The sequence below is a fragment of the Bidens hawaiensis genome, unplaced genomic scaffold (genome assembly GCF_021521415.1).
Source record: "Bidens hawaiensis isolate Kalapana, Puna unplaced genomic scaffold, B.hawaiensis_p1.1 tig00014233_1, whole genome shotgun sequence".
Classification (NCBI taxonomy): Eukaryota; Viridiplantae; Streptophyta; class Magnoliopsida; order Asterales; family Asteraceae; genus Bidens; species Bidens hawaiensis.
In genome coordinates this window covers 188,987-202,279 of record NW_027492227.1, presented here as the reverse complement: position 1 = coordinate 202,279, position 13,293 = coordinate 188,987, and positions in this window count along the sequence as shown.

Genomic DNA, 13,293 nt, shown 5'->3' with positions numbered 1-13,293 from the left:
ATCACGAACGAGGAAGCAAAACTTCAACCTATTATCTACCACGTTCAAAGGTTAACTTATTCTAAACACTTGGAAATTTCAAAGGAAAAGATGAGGAAAACTTCCACGCAGGTCAGATATAGGTAAAGTTTAGCCATCCTACTAAGTGCAAGTGACGGTCTTATCCGCACAATCATGAAAGAGGACGCAAAACTTTAACTTATTATCTACCACGTTGAAAAGTTAAATTATCTAAGTACTAAAGAAATTGCTAAGTTAAATCAGAATATGCGTGAAATAAACAAGGCAAGGGATTGGCAAATAATCTTTATTCCATCGAAATTCAAATATTACAAAGATTGTGGGGTACATACTCGCATACAAAAGAAGCTATACAAAAATAAAAATCTACTCTAATGGTGGAAAGGGATCTTCAAGATCAAGCCTCAGGACCACTACCACTTGGACCCGCACCATCTGTAGAGTGTGGCGGTTCAAGGAAAGCTTTAAGGATAGCTAGCCCATCATCAGCGGCGGCAACTTCGTTTACCTTCTCCACCACTGGATGCGGGAAGGCGGCATACTGATTCACTGCTTGGTCGTATACAGCTTCAGTATCCACATCAAATAAAGGGAAGTTGGATGGCGATATGCCTTTCTCAACGAACCCTAGACCAAGCAGGAAGCCGGCCTTTTCCCCATCCTCATGAAAAGCGTTGAGGGCTGCGCTCATGGCATCGTCGTATGACGTGTCCGTAAAGACTCGATGCACAACCTACAAGAAAAAATACAAGTATCAAAACATTTTCTATTTACAAAGAAAAGCGTAAAGACATTATGAAGTAAAGCTTACCTGAGACAACGCTTCTCGAAGAAGCCATTCCTTGGCAACCAGAGCTTCCTGGAGGGCAGCTTGAGCTTGGTTACGGGCGCGTTCGGCTTCACTTTTGTTGAGGTTGGCAAGCAACACTTCTTTAGCCGCAGCCTCTTCAACGCCTTTTAGCTTCCGCTCAGTGTGGTCAAGCACCCCCCTCTGGTCCAGGATCTCTTGGAGCTTCTTCGCGTCTTCCATCGCCAAGGCATCATGAGCCTGTTGGAGCGCCTCTAGTTTGGCTTTAAGTTCCTCATTCTCGAGGCGTAGAGGCTCAGCAACAGCTTCAGCCTTGGTGGCCCTTTCAGTTGCGTTCCGAGCAGTTTCCTTAGCCAGCCGAAGCTGTTCGTTAACAGCTTGGGCAGCCTTGGAACGGGCCTCGAGACGGGCCTGAACTTCAACTTCAAGGGCCTTGAACGCCTTCTCCTTCTCCGCAGCAGCGGCGGAGAGCCTCCTATTCTCCTCCCGGACAGCCCGCGCCTGAGCTACTTTTGGATGCGAACTGCTTTTAACTTGTCGTTTTCATGACAAAGCAGCTCGACGCGCGGCTGCATCCGGGCCAGGAGAACCCGAAGCTCATTGGTTAGCCTACCCTCCTGGTAGCTAGCCATGGCTTCGCCCAACGCACCACTGGGAGCTGCGTGACGAGCCCACTCCACGCACTCCACAGGTGTGCGAAGGGTTGTTCCTCGGCGGATGTTCCATCTTGGAACGTACACTTCATTGGAATCCGACACTGCAAAAAAACAAGAAGCGGTTAGGAAAAGATGATATATATAAAAAAAAAAAGAGGCAAAAAAAAAACCCTACGCACCTGTAGGGTCAACAACAGGCCGATAGCCGCCAAACCCATCACCTGAACCCAAGGGAAATCCGTCCAAGAGATCAGGTAGATGGGAAGGAGGCAGAGTGTAACACCCCGACCGATGGCGGATTATACATCGGGGCGCCACGTATTGTTTCATTACTCGTGACACTATTTGGGTGTCAATATTTAATAAATACATTTTCATTGCGCACGCGCAGAACACAAATCGTAAAGTAACATAAATCATATCATAACTTAAAATATTCAAATAACATAATTTGTCTTGTTACATTTTAATCTAGGTCCAAAGAAAAAGAAAACATCCTACGTGTCCTTGAGATTCCCAAAAGCAGCTACAGCAAACCTGAACATGTGTTAAAATAAAACGTCAACACTTGCGTGTCGGTGAGAAATCAAGTTTAATAGATATAAATAGATAATAATAAACACTGTGCGCAACATGTGCTTAACTGGGGTTTAACATAGGGTGTAATCAGATTGTGATCAAGCCTAAATAGATCATAGCTCATAGTTCAATCCGTGCTCCCAATCGAGCACAAAAACAAATAATCATACGTGCATGTGTAAACAAAACAAGAAAACCGTAAACGATAGGTCTCCCGTGTTCATCTAATGGATCCATGAAAACTTCGGAATAGGCCGAACAAAGCGGTTAATGATTCACACATACAAATAAACAGCCAAGTAAACGTCCATAACACATGGGGTTTTGCGCACATAAATTTCATAAACAAGTTTAAGACTCAAGTTGTACGAACACATGAACATCCCAAAACGTTAAAAATAAAAGGGGATTAAGTACGAGATTACTCACTTGTAAACGGTGCGTTGAAAGATAATGCAAGAATCCAATTTTTAAACAAGCACAAGTTAACCTATAAATAAGAGGTTATTGGTTTAACGATTGGTTTTTATGTCTTGAATATATGCAGTAAGTATCGATTTTTGTTAGTTAAACAAATTAAAACAAAATATATATATTTATATTTACCGAGATTCTGGGCAGAACAGAAGAGAAGACGGAGGCAAAGAGAGGAGTTGCGTTGCAGAGGAACTACGGCAGAGAGCAAAGGGAGAGAGATTTTGGGGAGTGTTTAAGTGTAGTGTGTGTAGTGTTAATAAACAAGAAATTAGCTTAATTTATAGGAAAACCCAAGGGAACACAATCCCTTGAAAGGGGAAAAGATCTTATCAAATCAAGCAAAAGATATTAAAAAGCACAAGAAACCAAAAGCAAAAGATATCAAAATATATGCCGGTAGCTGCAGGGGATGGGGAAAAGCTGACAGGTTACAGATCAAAGCATGGGAGGTGTCAGATAAAGCACTGTTCAAGACATGCAAAAGAAGATTTCAAAAGATTATGCCAGTTACTTTTTCTGTCAACCAATAGGATTGGTGCGCATGCTGCGCCGAAAGTGGCTTTTCGGACAGATGTCGGAACTGACCTACAGTGCTCATACAAAAGATAAGATATTTCAAAAGAATACAGGCTGACTTAAACTGAAGAAAAGACTTAAGGTCTAGCGCGAGAAGACTCGAGCACGCGCGAGGGCGAAGGCAGACAGAGAACAATCCTTAGCGCGTCGCGGGAAGAACTACAATTCTTAGCGCGCCGCGGGAAGAACTATAATCCTTAGCGCGCCGCGGGAAGAACTACCATTCTTAGCGCGCTGCGGGAACAGTTGGTCTTCGCGCAGGCTTCCTTGTAAGGAGTCTGGCGCGTGGAGCTGCGCAGACATCCTTAGGCGGGAAGAACCAAAGGACAAGCAAAGAGTTAAGAGAAAAAGGGGTTCCAGGCTTAAGGGTTAAGCAGAGGGGCGGGACGGCGACAAGAGAGAAAAAGGGAGGCGGGACGGCGGAGAGAAGAAAGAAAGGGACGGATCGGCGGAAAAGAAATTATTATTATTAGTAAGTAATATAAAAATATATATATATATATATATGATTTATTTAATGTTAAATTTACAAAGATTAATAATCAAATTTTAAATCATAAAAAGAATCGGATTCGAAAACGGGTACCTAGGTCGGGTCGGATTGGGCAGATGTCACAGTCTCCCCTACTTTAAGAAATTTCGTCCCGAAATTTATCTCGAAGTAGGTTGCGCAGAGAAAAGGTGCGGGTACTTGATCTTCAACTGATCTTCTCTTTCCCAAGTGAACTCGGCCCCGCGCTTGGACTCCCAGCAAACTTTGACAATAGGGATGCGACTGCGCTTGGTTTGCTTTACCTCGCGATCCATAATCTCAACAGGCTTCTCAACGAAATGCATAGACTCATCAACTTGAACTTCATCAAGTGGTATGTGGAGGTTCTCGTCAGCTAAACATTTCTTGAGATTGGATACATGGAAAGTTGGATGCACATTGCTGAGCGCGGGCGGCAGGTCCAGTTTGTAGGCAACTTTTCCCACCCTCGCAAGAATCTTGAACGGACCAACATAACGAGGTGCAAGCTTACCTTTCTTCCCAAAGCGGACAACACCCTTCCAGGGCGACACTTTGAGGAGAACAAGATCACCAACTAGAAATTCGAGAGGCTTCCGCCTGCGATCTGCGTAACTCTTCTGTCGGCTTCCGGCAGTCAGCAGATGATCACGGATCTTGGCGATTTTATCGGTTGTCTCTTGAACTAGTTCGGGTCCTGTGATTTGAACTTCACCCACTTCGTTTCAACAAATCGGCGAGCGGCACTTTCGACCGTAAAGTGCTTCAAATGGGGCCATACCGATGCTGGAATGATAGCTGTTATTATAAGAGAACTCGATCAGAGGTAGGTGTGAATCCCAATTGCCTCCAAAATCAAGAACACAAGATCGAAGCATATCCTCAAGGGTTTGGATGGTTCGCTCAGACTGTCCGTCAGTCTGAGGATGATATGCAGTACTCATGTCCAAACGAGTTCCTAACGCAGTTTGGAGAGATTTCCAAAAACGAGATATAAAACGGCCATCGCGATCTGATATGATGCTCAAGGGAGTACCATGACGGCAGACAATTTCTTTGACATAAAGATGCGCAAGTTGTTCAACACGGTAGGTTTCACGAATGGGCAGAAAGTGGGCAGACTTGGTCAATCGATCCACTATTACCCAAATGCTATCATGTTTGCTTGCGGTCAAGGGTAACTTGGTGATAAAGTCCATTGCTATACTTTCCCATTTCCACGTAGGAATTTCAGGTTGTTCGAGCAAACCAGATGGGCGTTGATGTTCAGCTTTTACCTTAGAACAAGTTAGGCATTTAGCTACGAACACAGCAATATCCTTTTTCATACCAGGCCACCAATAAGAAAGGCGCAAATCTTTGTACATTTTGTCAGCACCAGGATGAACGGAATACCGAGTTTTGTGTGCTTCACTCAGTATGACAGAGCGAAGATTCTCATCATTGGGGATCCAGATGCGATTGAGATAACAGAGAATTCCATTCAGGTTAGGGACTAGATGCGCTTCTGCACCACACGCTAACTCGGCGCGTAGGTTGCCTTTGCTGATCGATGCGCGCTGCGCGTCGCGAATGCGCGATTCAAGATCGTTTTGGATCGGCGCGAAATGAAGCTGCATGCGCGGCAAGATACAGTTGAGTTGACTGGGTTTGCGGCTGAGCGCATCGGCTACCACATTAGCCTTTCCAGGGTGATATCGGATCTCACAATCGTAATCGCTGATGAGTTCGTTCCATCGGCGTTGTCTCATGTTAAGTTCCTTTTGATCAAAAATGTGCTGAAGGCTTTTATGGTCTGTGTAAATGATGCACTTAGTCCCATAGAGGTAGTGTCTCCAGATTTTTAAGGCAAATACAACTGCACCAAGTTCGAGGTCGTGAGTCGTATAATTCTTTTCATGAATTTTGAGTTGCCTAGACGCGTAAGCGATAACCTTGCCTCGTTGCATAAGTACACAACCGAGACCTTGGTTGGAGGCATCACAATAAACGACAAAGTCGTCAGTACCCTCTGGTAACGTTAAAACAGGAGCTTCGCACAATTTTCGCTTGAGCGTTTGAAAGGCTTCTTCTTGCTTCGAGCCCCAAATATACGGTTTGCCTTTGTGCGTTAATGCTGTTAAAGGCAAGGCGATTTTTGAGAAGTTCGAGATGAATCGTCGGTAGTAACCAGCTAAGCCCAAAAAGGAACGGATTTCGGTAGGAGTGGACGGTGCAATCCAGTTCTTGATTGCTTCAATTTTGGATGGGTCGACATGAATACCCATCTTGTTTACAATATGACCCAGAAACTGTACTTCATCAGACCAAAACTCACACTTGGAGAGTTTGGCATAGAGTTGTTCGGTTCGAAGCTTTTGCAACACCAACTGAAGATGTTGTTCATGCTCGGCCTTGGTTTTGGAATATACCAGAACGTCATCGATAAACACGATCACGAATTGGTCCAAGAAAGGCCTACACACCCGGTTCATTAGATCCATGAAGACAGCGGGTGCGTTGGTTAAACCGAAGGGCATGACCAAGAATTCAAAATGACCGTAGCGGGTTCGAAAAGCAGTCTTGGGAATATCCCCTTCGCGGATACGCAACTGGTGATAGCCAGAACGGAGATCGATTTTGGAGAAACAAGAGGCACCTTGGAGTTGATCAAAGAGGTCGTCAATACGCGGTAAGGGATACCGGTTCTTAATGGTGAGCTTGTTCAGCTCGCGGTAATCGATACACATGCGAAACGATCCGTCTTTCTTTTTAACGAACAACACCGGAGCACCCCAAGGCGAAGAGCTAGGGCGAATGAATCCTTTACCGGTCAACTCTTGAAGTTGACTTGCTAATTCTTGAATTTCAGCGGGTGCAAGTCGATAAGGAGATTTGGCTACGGGGGATGCACCAGGGACAAGATCAACACGAAACTCGACTTCCCAGCGGGAGGTAAACCAGAAAGATCATCGGGGAAGACTTCAGGAAAGTCACGCACGATGGGGATTTCAGAAAGTTTTTTCCTTCCTTCATCGTTTTTGACCACATGAGCTAAGAACGCGACACATTTCTTCCGCAAAAGTCTTCGGGCTTCAGAGCATGACATAAGTTTAAGACCGTTAGATGGTTTCTCGCCGTAGATATGAAGATCTTGACCATTTTCCCGAGGAATGCGAATCAATTTCTTGGCGCAGATTACTTCGGCGCGATTTTGCGAGAGCCAGTCCATACCAATAACAACATTAAAACTTCCAAGAGGCATGGGAATGAGGTCGATTAGAAAATCATGTTCATTAAGGTTAAGCGTGCAATCTTTGATCACGGAGTTTATTAAAATAGTTTCACCATTAGCCAATTCAACTGAAAAGTTTTTGTTTAAGTTTACTCGCGGTCGCGCAAGTTTTTGTTCAAATGCGCGAGAAATAAAACTTCTATCGGCGCCAGTATCAAAAAGTATAGATGCATATTGTCCGTTAAGTAAAAATGTACCATTAACCACGTCATTATTCGCTTGCGCTTGGTGCGCGGTTATATTAAAAGCTCGTCCGCGCGTCACTTGGTTTGAAATTTGGTTAACCGGATTAGCTTGCGTAATTTGTACTTGCAGTCTCGGGCACGCGTTCCGGAAATGACTGGGGTCACCGCAGTTATAGCACGACCTGGGTCGTGGATTAGGGTATGTTGGTTGTGGGTTTAGCGGGTAAGTTGGTGGTGTTTGCGCGATTGGGTTGGCGGGAAGGACTCTACAGTTCTCAGCAGTGTGACCAGTACGGCCACATCGGTTACATTGTCGACAGGGGACTTGAGTTGGATGGTGAAGTCTACAGGTTGGACAAAAGGGTTGGTTTCCTGTGTAAGGTTTCTTAGTTGACGGGGCAGGGAGTGCGGGATTGGTTAAGGCATAGTTATGGACTACAGGGGGTGTTGGGTAGGTTGACAGTGGGTTAGGAGCGTATACTAGAGGTTGGTAGGCGGGTTGCTGGACAACGAGCGGGTTGGTAAGCGCGTAGGCTTGATGATTGGATATGCGCCTACGCTTGAGGTTGTTACGGTTTGAGGGTTCTGGCTTGGTTTCTGTTGGTTCTGGGACAGTCATGGTGAGTTTGGTCTTCTCGGCTCTTCGCAGGAACAGGGTTCCTGCCCTGACATGGTTGTCGCTGAGCACAGCGGCCAACTCGATGGCGTCAGAGAGGGTTGCTGGGTTCCTGGCCCATACAGAATCTTGAATTTCCATGGGGAGACCCCCAAGAAACTTCTCGATGGCTCGGCGGGAAGGGGTAACTAGGTGCGGGACAAGCAAACTTAGTTCGTGGAAGCGCGTAGCGTACTCGCGCGCTTCGCCACTGTACTGCTTCAAGTTCCAAAATTCCTCCTCAAGGCGCTTTATTTCGTTGGGAGGGCAGAATTCTCTAGTCAAAAGTTCCTTGAATTCCTCCCAGAGCATGCTAGAAGCAGCCTCTGCGCCACGCGCGTGAGCTACTCCGTTCCACCAAGTAAGCGCCCTTGATTCTAGGACACTTGAGGCGTATAAGGTTCGTCGGTCTGGAGGGCATTGGGTATGGAGGAAGGTGTTCTCAATTTTCTCGAGCCATTGGAGCATTACGGTGGCTCCTTCAAGCCCTGTGAATTTCGGAGGGTTACCCGCATTAAAGGATTTAATATTGTATCCGGAGGGGTTGGTATTATTTTGGTTTAAGGCTTGGGCTATTGCGGCGGCCATTTCCTGGGAACGTTGCTGCCTACGTCTGCGCGCGGCTTCTCTCCTCTGATGACGAGCTGATAGCGGAGGCATTCTATAAAAGTTTTAATTTTTGTTAATATCTTGGTATGGGAAATCGTTTTAGCGCAAAGTATATCGTCGTAAAGCATGTTTCGCGGAGTTAAATGCTATCAAATTTTGAAGTAAAATATGAATTTAAATGCAAACTTAATACAGGTAATGAATTCGAATTGAAAATCGACAATTCATGCATCACCATGACTTTTCAAATCTTCAATTTAAAACATAAAGTTAATGGGGATTGAAAATCAACTATTCATGTATCACCATGAATTTTCGGATTTTCAATGCTAAATCCCAACAACAAACGAATATGTAAGTAAAGAAATAAATTGAAATTTAACAATAAAAATCGAAAGATCGCGGATAAAACACGAAATCATGTGCTGCGTATGCGCAAGCATATTTTATAAATATCGAGTAATTAACAATTAGCGCGCAAACATGAGATATTTCTCATGCGCGAGAAGGGACTCTTAGGTATTCTAGGTCGTTACGTCTAACCACCTATCCTAAAGTCACGGAGCTCTGATACCAATCTGTAACACCCCGACCGATGGCGGATTATACATCGGGGCGCCACGTATTGTTTCATTACTCGTGACACTATTTGGGTGTCAATATTTAATAAATACATTTCCATTGCGCATGCGCAGAACACAAATCGTAAAGTAACATAAATCATATCATAACTTAAAATATTCAAATAACATAATTTGTCTTGTTACATTTTAATCTAGGTCCAAAGAAAAAGAAAACATCCTACGTGTCCTTGAGATTCCCAAAAGCAGCTACAGCAAACCTGAACATGTGTTAAAATAAAACGTCAACACTTGCGTGTCGGTGAGAAATCAAGTTTAATAGATATAAATAGATAATAATAAACACTGTGCGCAACATGTGCTTAACTGGGGTTTAACATAGGGTGTAATCAGATTGTGATCAAGCCTAAATAGATCATAGCTCATAGTTCAATCCGTGCTCCCAATCGAGCACAAAAACAAATAATCATACGTGCATGTGTAAACAAAACAAGAAAACTGTAAACGATAGGTCTCCCGTGTTCATCTAATGGATCCATGAAAACTTCGGAATAGGCCGAACAAAGCGGTTAATGATTCACACATACAAATAAACAGCCAAGTAAACGTCCATAACACATGGGGTTTTGCGCACATAAATTTCATAAACAAGTTTAAGACTCAAGTTGTACGAACACATGAACATCCCAAAACGTTAAAAATAAAAGGGGATTAAGTACGAGATTACTCACTTGTAAACGGTGCGTTGAAAGATAATGCAAGAATCCAATTTTTAAACAAGCACAAGTTAACCTATAAATAAGAGGTTATTGGTTTAACGATTGGTTTTTATGTCTTGAATATATGCAGTAAGTATCGATTTTTGTTAGTTAAACAAATTAAAACAAAATATATATATTTATATTTACCGAGATTCTGGGCAGAACAGAAGAGAAGACGGAGGCAAAGAGAGGAGTGGCGTTGCAGAGGAACTACGGCAGAGAGCAAAGGGAGAGAGATTTTGGGGAGTGTTTAAGTGTAGTGTGTGTAGTGTTAATAAACAAGAAATTAGCTTAATTTATAGGAAAACCCAAGGGAACACAATCCCTTGAAAGGGGAAAAGATCTTATCAAATCAAGCAAAAGATATTAAAAAGCACAAGAAACCAAAAGCAAAAGATATCAAAAGATATGCCGGTAGCTGCAGGGGATGGGGAAAAGCTGACAGGTTACAGATCAAAGCATGGGAGGTGTCAGATAAAGCACTGTTCAAGACATGCAAAAGAAGATTTCAAAAGATTATGCCAGTTACTTTTTCTGTCAACCAATAGGATTGGTGCGCATGCTGCGCCGAAAGTGGCTTTTCGGACAGATGTCGGAACTGACCTACAGTGCTCATACAAAAGATAAGATATTTCAAAAGAATACAGGCTGACTTAAACTGAAGAAAAGACTTAAGGTCTAGCGTGAGAAGACTCGAGCGCGCGCGAGGGCGAAGGCAGACAAAGAACAATCCTTAGCGCGCCGCGGGAAGAACTACAATCCTTAGCTCGTCGCGGGAAGAACTACAATTCTTAGCGCGCCGCGGGAAGAACTACCATCCTTAGCGCGCCGCGGGAAGAACTACCATTCTTAGCGCGCTGCGGGAACAGTTGGTCTTCGCGCAGGCTTCCTTGTAAGGAGTCTGGCGCGTGGAGCTGCGCAGACATCCTTGGGCGGGAAGAACCAAAGGACAAGCAAAAAGTTAAGAGAAAAAGGGGTTCCAGGCTTAAGGGTTAAGCAGAGGGGCGGGACGGCGACAAGAGAGAAAAAGGGAGGCGGGACGGCGGAGAGAAGACAGAAAGGGACGGATCGGCGGAAAAGAAATTATTATTATTAGTAAGTAATATAAATATATATATATATATATATGATTTATTTAATCTTAAATTTACAAAGATTAATAATCGAATTTTAAATCATAAAAAGAATCGGATTCGAAAACGGGTACCTGGGTCGGGTCGGATTGGGCAGATGTCATACAGAGGTTGGCGAGAAGCCCCATGCATACCTGAAGGATCGGTCGTCGTTGCCGATGACGGAGGAGGCATGGTGAAGGCCGCCGCGGTAGTAGAAACCAACGGAGGTGAACTCACTGTAGGTGAACTCACAACCGTGGTCGCCGCTGCGGAGTCCGTAGAAAAAGTAACCGCCGGCTCAGTGAAAGATGCGGTAAATATGGCAGTTACAGCCGGCGGTGAAGTCATCACAGCTGGAACAGTTGGCTCAACGGAGTGAGCAACTGAACCAGCGGAAGCAGGCGCAGGCGCAGCCGCCTGGGTCGTCGCCTCAGGAAGGCTGACCAAGCCTACCGTCATGGGTCCGGAGGTACTCCTCCCCGCCTCACCCTGGAATGCGGTAGCATCCACGCCTGCACAAAGAAGATAAGTATTAATGATGGAATGCTATGAAGTTAAAAATAAAGTTTGTACTTACGGGTTTTCTTGAGCCTGAAAGTGCGGACAGGCGGGGATGAACCCGATGGAGCCGGCCTCTTCACGCCGCTCACCGTTGTCATCCTGGGCTCTCCGGAGGTGACAGTCGTCGCAGCCTCCGGAGCAGTGGTCTTATCACCACCGGGGTTCCCCGCCACCTCCTCGCTCTCGGTCTCTGAATCAGACCGAGGCACCGGATCGGCAGTGGAGGCCACCTTCGCCTTCCCCTTCCCGCCGGCAGCCTTCTTCTTCCGCACCAACGAAGGACCATATGCGGATTCCTCATCAGAACACAAGATTAGAGGAATTCCAGCAGAGGTTTCAACATTGAGGGGTCGAGGGTTGAATAACGCCTTACCTGGCCGCCTGGCGCTCAGGATCTCGTGGCCTGGCGGGTAGACCTCCACGAACCGATCCGCCGTCTGTGCAAGGATGGGCAACTCGTTCTCATCTAGAGCACGAGTACCCATCCGAGCGGGACTATCAGCCTCCCGCGGATACAGGAGTGACTGCAAGTCGTTCCCCTCTGAAATAAAAGACAAACAGTTAGAGGACAAACCTATATAAACAAAGAAGACAGAGCGTACCGTAAGGGACAGAGTTCAAACCGTATTCAAGGACGATCGGGATCTTTTGCGCATCCGCATCTTTCCACACCCGGCTCATCCCGAGCATCACCATCCCGGACTCCGCAAAGCGGTAAACCGGAGATTGGACTCGGGATATCTTTGAGAACCATTCCGCCTCCTGGTAGTTGGAGGCGTAAAGGCTGGGGAGTGCTTGCCCATTCTTGAACTTCATGGCAAGGGGGATGGCGCGAGCGGAGATAAAAAAGAACTCCCGCTTCCATGAACGAAGACTGCGCTCGGTTGCGCAAATCTTCAAACCCTTTATCCGGGTTATCAGAGTATACCACCCCTGGATGCACCTCCAAGAGTAGAAGGTCATCAGGCGGTCGACGAAGGGCTCAACGCCCAGAATCCGGCACACCCACTCGAAGTGGCGAATCTTCGCGATCGCCATCGGGTGCACCTCGGTCAGGTGTACACCGTGCCTCTCTAGGACACGGTACACAAACTTTGTCAAAGGGAACCTAAGATTCCCATAGACAAAGAATGCGGCATATACCCCGATCTTGCCTCTGGGGGCATCATACACCGTCTGATTAGGTTCAGGAAACTCAGGCTCGAGAGACTCGAGCATGAATTTCCTGACGATGTATGATATAGATCGACAGGCAGAGCACACTGGCACTCGCCAGCAGTACTCTTGTCATCCTTGTCGGACGTGGATGACGGGTGCTCGGCGTACACCCCAGCCTCCTGGGCTGTAGCCTCAAGGTCGTAAGCAGAAGACATCTTGCAGGTATGAAAAAGAGAACGATTTCAAGAGAATGCTCGACTGAAAAGGTGAGTATTCGCCGGAAATCGTTTTGAAGATGAAGAAAAGTGAAAGTGTGGATTACAAAGGACCCTCTCCCCCTTTATATACTAATCGCAATTAATGCGATGAATTTAATGCGGAAGAGAGAGAAATCGCAAGTGCAATGAAACTATGACACGTGGCAAAAAGCAAGCTGGCAACAGCTGTTGAAAGGACGCGTGCCAGTAATTTCGCGGCCACGCGCCCGAAAATTCGCGCCCACGCGCCTGAAAAAGCGCCTGGAATGACCATATACTGTCACGTCGCCATAACTTCCTGCACGTCCTGACACTGTCAGAAGAAACCTTCGGACGACGTTTCAATAGTTTGGACTGTTCTTATCCTTTCACCAACTCTTCGAATTTCAAAATTTCAAAAAGATTCAAAAGCGGGAAAATACCCCTTACCTTGGCAACCAAGTAACTATAAGACGGGTGCGGGTACAGTGTTAAGGCAAAACCCTTCACATACTTAGCACCCGCAGGGA